This window comes from Chinchilla lanigera, unplaced genomic scaffold (genome assembly GCF_000276665.1).
Source record: "Chinchilla lanigera isolate Chin_1 unplaced genomic scaffold, ChiLan1.0 scaffold00007, whole genome shotgun sequence".
NCBI lineage: Eukaryota > Metazoa > Chordata > Mammalia > Rodentia > Chinchillidae > Chinchilla > Chinchilla lanigera.
In genome coordinates, this window is record NW_004955408.1 from 17,066,443 (window position 1) to 17,072,959 (window position 6,517).

The 6,517-nt window shown below is 40.4% G+C and overlaps 1 long non-coding RNA gene across 1 annotated transcript in view; it reads left to right on the forward strand.

Annotated features, from left to right (window-relative positions):
* The window catches only part of LOC106147254, a 44,089-nt gene extending 38,195 nt beyond the window's left edge, over nucleotides 1-5,894 (forward strand). The window contains exon 3 of the long non-coding RNA XR_001232050.1: nucleotides 5,374-5,894. This is a non-coding gene — a long non-coding RNA (uncharacterized LOC106147254). The remainder of the gene's footprint in view (nucleotides 1-5,373) is intronic.
* The last annotated feature ends 623 nt before the right edge of the window (nucleotides 5,895-6,517 follow it).

Here is a 6,517-nt window from a genome sequence, read left to right on the forward strand (position 1 = left end):
AGGCGCAAGGCGCGGGGGGCTGGGGGAGCCTGCTCGGCCGGCTCCGAGGGCCTGCTCGCCCCACCCGTCCCCTGGGCCTCCCAGCGCCTAGAAACTCAGTCTGCAGTGTCACCGGGGTCTTTGTTCTCGCGTCCTGGCCTCCGGGATTGGGTCCACTATTTATATTTTTAACCAACATGGTCTTTGTGCTGGCTATTCTCAACGTCTCTCTTTAAAGAAACCAGATTGCTTATGCCTCCTAAGAGATTTCATTTGGCTGTGATATTTGTTTTCAATTAATTTATTTCTTTCAGTGTATTTACAGCACACTTTTAATGGTCATCTGTAACTATAACTCACATCAGAAGGAGTGGATTAATTTTTATTTTGGTGATATTGTATGTTAAGATTTGAGCACATTTTAACATATAGCACTGAAAGAACCTTTATGGAAATTATCCATGGACTCCCTGGAGGTTTAGCTGTAGCTCTGGTCTAGAATTTCAGCTTCTTTCCTTAGTGAAGGAGTCACTGGCCTGTACAGAGCCCTAACATGATAGAGACTGATAACTCAAAGAGGAAGTTTACTGACTCAGCTGATGATGAGGTCACACACCCAGGAAGAGAGGACTCGCTTCTGAGTCTCAGGTGAAGCAGCCTGTAGAGACCATAGCAAAATACCACCAGTGTCTGACTTTCCCACTTACAGTACTCATGTGACTGTTGGCATGCTATTTAATTTCTCTGTGCCTCAGTTTCTACTCAGAGAGAAAAGAGGAAGATTTGTTGTTCCTGTCTCATAAATGCGCTGGGAAGCATAAATGAGAATGTAGACAAACACCTAGTGTGTGGTGTGTTGTCAGTGAACACGAGGTATTGTTGCTCATTATTGTAATTCACATGTGCAGAGAGCACAAGCTAAAGAAATTGTGGTTTGGGTCAGGTCGCAGCATCAGAAGTACTTACCATGCATTTCCCTTTCCTGTTTGAGTAAAGCCCATATTTCGTTACAGAAAGAAACTAGACTGCGGATCAGGTTAGATCCTCAGACTAATGTGAAGAAACTGATGTTTGTTTCTGCTACTCTTTTTTTATATATTTTTACAATTTATTTAAAAGGTAAAAGAAGGAAAACATATTAACAAACAGACATCCATTTACAAAATAGCATAAGAACAATACAAGCAATACAGAGTTACAGACAAAGTGGTAGGAAATTAACAATGGTTGTTGTATTACGTAATGATATCTTCAAAGTGGTTTCTCATGAAAACAGATAGAGACATGCAAGATTGATCAAATAAATAATCATTAACTGTTCCTTTCAGTAAAGCAATAGAAGTCAGTAGTACAATTATGTTAGCTATCCTGTATATACATACATACATAATTTCCCCTTTCTTTTCTCTTTTCCCTCACCCTGTTTCTGCTACTCTTGATGAAGCACTTTTACTTCTTTTTGCTTTAGTTTTCTCATCTGTAAACTGGAGATAGAAGTTGCACCTACTTTATGAATGTTGTAAAGGTTGAGTGTGTCTTTATTCACATATATAACGTACCTAGAGGATGTGTGACCTGTAGCTATAGTGATCTCCCTGCTCTTTGCTTTACTTTATGCATAGTTTTCTTATCCCTGTCCCTTTATTTTATTTTATTTTATTTTATTTTTTTCCTGTCCCTTTATTTTAAATTCACTGTATCTTCAGGATATTTATGTAAGTATTCTGTTCAATCTTCCTTCCATTTTCAAAATGTCCAAACTTCTAAGATTAGACACTTCTAGGACTTCTTTAGGACTAAGAGGCCCCACTGTGCTATTGTCTGCTGTTCTCACCCAACACATCTGACTACGCAGCACTCTCACCCAGGTGCTCTGCCTTCTCTCTTTATCACACCAAGTCTACTAGCAAGGCAGGCCGATTCAGCAGCTAAAATATTTACTAAAGTTCATCCACTGCTTTCTGCCTCCTGCCAGTATCCTAGCCTGGCCTCTTTTGGCTAAAATACCCAGCACCTTTGCACTTCTTCCTCATGTTTCTTGGAATGTCACATTGTTACTTTCCAAACACAGGTCTTCCTCATCACTTATATCTAGCTCAAAAATATTCTAAAATGCTTCCCAGTGAGGCCTTCACTTCTACTCTAGGTATAGTAGCCACCTCCATCCCAATCTCTCTGGAATATGTTACTGCATTTATTTCTCTTAGGTAATTTATAAATTTTCAAAATACTCTAGTTGATATTTAACTTTTTGATCTTGTATGATTTCCATAAGTCAGGGCTCCTCTCCCATTCTCTCTAAGGAAAACAGTAGTGGGAAAGTGTTGGTATGTAGTAGGACAGACAGATGAATAAACAGACAAATATACACAAAAATGTGTACTCAAATAGAGCAGTTTTATTTAAGCTTGTTCAATGGAGCATAGGGATCATGGATAGGTTTGTGTCAGTGAAGGAAGAAATTACACACAAATAATATTCACACTGTTGCTTCACTGAGGTAGGGTGGTGTAGGAGGGGATGGTTAGCTTTGACTTCAGGCAGCTTATAACAAAATGTGTTCAAATAAAGAAAATCAGATGAAAAATTTCTTGGGAGTTAAAGGCTCAGACTTTGGAGCCAGAGAGACCCAGGTTCACATTCTGGCTTCTCTGTTTCCTAGTGGTGTAGCCATAGAACCCATATTTTTTTTGTTGTATTGCTCAAGCACATAAACCTTTCCTCCCGCTTTCATGTGTTGAGCTTGCTATTGCTGCTTCCTGGAATGTTCTTCTTTCAGGCACTCGCATGGCTGACTTTACCCATCAGGCCTCGCTCTGCACGAATGTTCTTCCTCTGATGGGACATTCTCAACCACTCTGCAGCTCCTTCATGGGATGCTGGATCACCTCATCCTGTTTGTTTTCTTATAGAACTTATCATTTTCTAAAATTATGACTTGTTTGCTTACTTATTGTCTACATCACTCAAAGGAACATAAGCTCTAAGAAAACAAGGACCATGTCATTATTCTTGTCTGCCTAACAGATAGGAAAGTACTGCATGTGCTGTAACCAGTCAAATAGTTATCAATAAAAGAGAAAAAAAGACACAATTCTCCTCCATTCCTTAGAGACATCACCCATAAAATGGAAGGTAGGCAGTCTACGGGCACGGTGTAAAATCAGCAATGGTGAGCAATAAAGACCCTCAGCATACAACGTGCCACAGCATACTTTCAATTCATGATATGCCTGTTGTAGAGAATGGGCACTTTATGTGGGTCATGTGTCACCCTGTGGGGGACCACCTGGGTGACTCCCCTTGAAGGAGGAGCAATGGCCTCCATTTGGGCTGAACCTGACCCTACTTGCATGTATTGATATGTACAGAGCTGGCCAGGACTTTTCCTTATCCCTTCAATTGGCTTTGAGCAATGCCAGTTGGTCCAGCTGAGGTGCTGATACATAGTCTTTGAAGCAAAGATGACAGGGCAGTGTTTCTCCACCCCTCGTAGCTCCCTAATAAAACGTGTGTGAGTCAAGGTGAGGCAGGATGGAGAGCCACCCTGCATGCTGTTGGCTGGGATCAAGCCTCAAAATAAGAGGCTATGACTTCCCAGGGCATAAAGGGTTACAGATCACCAACCCCAAAACATCAGATACTACCTCAGTTGTGCTATGCAGATTATTCTTTCTATGTATCTTTTTCTATGCATATTGCAGAAGTGATTTCAGGCCTCCTGCCTACCCCTGTTCATGGCACTCACATATACTTCCCACTGTTCTCGCAGTCACTCCTCCTCAAGCCACTCTCTTCTTCACGAATTGATAAAATCCAGATTGGGTCTTGGGTCAAGGCCTTTGTTCCAGTTAGCCATCATCATGGCTGGACTTAGGACCCTTTGCTCCTCATAACTACAGATATGCCTTAGCGTCTTTATTCTTACCATGGGTTGCCCTGAAAAGTGGTGGATTGGAATTAACTTGCTAGAATTCTAACAACTTTCCCTTTACAAATATAAAACTCCTGGGCCATGATGAGGACTGGGAAGGACTCTCTATATCACATCAAGAAAATAACATGCTTTCTCGTTACTAACATATCTGAGCACCTATGGCATTTCATGTCCAACTCTGTTCCTCCAGTTGTTCGGGCAAAAACTTTGGGATCATCTTTGACTCTTTTCACAATCAATATGTCCATCAGTAACTCCTGTAGTCTTTACCTTCAGAATACACCCAGGAACTGATCTCTTCTTACTGTGTGCCATACAGTACTTTGGCTTATGTTACTATCATCTCTCCTGTAGATTAACGTAGCTGTCTCCTAACTGCTCTGCTTGGTTCTTTCCGTTCTCTCTTCCATTGCTTCTCTGAAAAGCACCCAGAAAAATCCCTGTAAAAGTCACATCATGGTTCCCCTCTGTTCAAAACTCTCCAATGGCTCCTATCTTACTGATAGTAACACCAAAGTCATTACCAAAATTTATAAGGTTGAGAATTACCTTTGCCTCTGTTTTCTCTCTCTACTAACCTCATCTCCACTAACCTCATCTCCCTTCTGTCTTCCCTTCTCTCTTGTTGTATTCCAGCTACGAGTCTCTGGCTCTCCAGCTTTTGGACATTCCAGTCCTCTTGCCTAGAAAGCCCTTCTCCCAGTTACACATCAGGCATACTCTCGCATTTCATTCAGGTCTTGGCTAAAATACAACCTCTTAGAGAGTTCTTCTATGACCACCATATGTATGGCACCCACCATCAATCTTTTCCCTGCCTTCTGTTATATTTCCTCATAGCGTACATCACTGTCAGCCATGTTTACCTCTTCTTTGCATTTTGCCCATGGAAGGAAAGCTTACTGAAGGCTGAGACAGTTGAATTTACTGTCATTTTTCTGGCATCTTTCTTAGTACCTGCCATATAGTCATTGCTCATCATAAATTGGTTGAATGAATGGTAATGAGTGACTGAATTGTTCTTGAAAAGCGTATTGTCTAGTGGAATAGCAAAAATAACTCAGAAACATTCCAGTTTTTAAAGTTTTTTCTTTTTTTATTTGGGGTGCTGGGAATCAAACCCAGGGACTTACATATGCTGGACAATTGTTCTACCACTATGCCATCAGTCCTAGACATTTTTTATTTTAAGTATTTGATACTTTGTTAACCATTATATCAGCTGTATTAGCAATGAAGGATGTTATGGTGCACAGAAGGGGACATACATATCATACACAGGTGCAATCGTAGACATAATGAATGCGTATGGACATATATGAATGAATGTAGGTCAGTATTGTCAGAATGTGCGTGTGTGTGCAGGACTGTATGTGTGCATTCAGTGTTTTTGGCTTAGGAAGAAGATGTCTTCCTATTCATTGTCTCACTTGAAAACTTCCATCTTCTGTTCTTAGAAATGGGGCCAGAAGTAGAAGATGGAAGAAGGACATAATAAGGACCTGCATGCTGATGGAGAGACCTGGCTATGGAGTTGTAGGGAAATTACTAAAGGACTGCACAGTATTTCCCATGGTCTTTGTGAAGCCTTGGAATTGCTATCTGCCAGTGGACTACGTTTCACCAAACCTAATGACCTGCAGTGGGAGTTTACTGCTCGCTTCTACCTTGGACAGCAGTAGCACCGGTGAACCCAAGTGGTCAGCATTTATGGTACCCCTGACTCTGCCTTTGAAATACATATTTTTTTGAATTTAGTTTTGCCTGAAAAAAAATGCATCCAATTTGAATGAAATTGAATATGTTTCAGGGCTCAAGCAGCATGTCTTCCATCTGAAGCAAAATGGAGATGAATTTCAATTAGATGTTCCCATTATAATCTGTCTCCACCTGTAGTTTTCATCAAAATTGCTGGGAAGTGTGATATAATGTATGATCGGGATTTGCCCACTGGCAGCAGTGTACCATTATCTTAGTAAAAAAGCACAAAATAATTAGTCTGATGCATATAGATTGCAGCTTCTTACAGCGAATGACTTTAATTGTGGTGAGTAATATATATGGAGTTTGAAGCCTTATATATTTCCCTTCCAAGAAGACACCAATTACTAATTCAGTTGACAAAGTAACAATGTTTCAGAAGATTTAGTGCAAACCGAACATCATAGTCAATAGCCACTGTAAAATGTCCATTTTATGGCCTTATTTTTGCCTGAGCTTAATTTATGGTAATTTGGCGGTTGCATATAGCCTGGAAAGATGCTATTGGCTTGAGAGTTAGTACTTGAGTATTGCATAAATCATGGCTGAGTGTGTTGACTTCATCTAATGCTCTTCTTTCTCCTACAATTGGAGTCCTTTTCTTCTTATTTCCCAGGCCTTATTCCTGTTTGCAATTCATAGGACTCTGAGAACTCAATATTTAGGAGGTCACTGTCTTCATAAAATGGCATCTTCCAAATGCCAGGTAGAGTGTTTCTACCTAGTTTCAGAGGAAGGGAACTTAGCACATCTTTCTGTGGAAGAGAGATGGTAACTGAGTTTATAATGTATCCGCTCACTTGGAGTGGTTTTCTGGAAAATATAGTCATGATTCTTTTT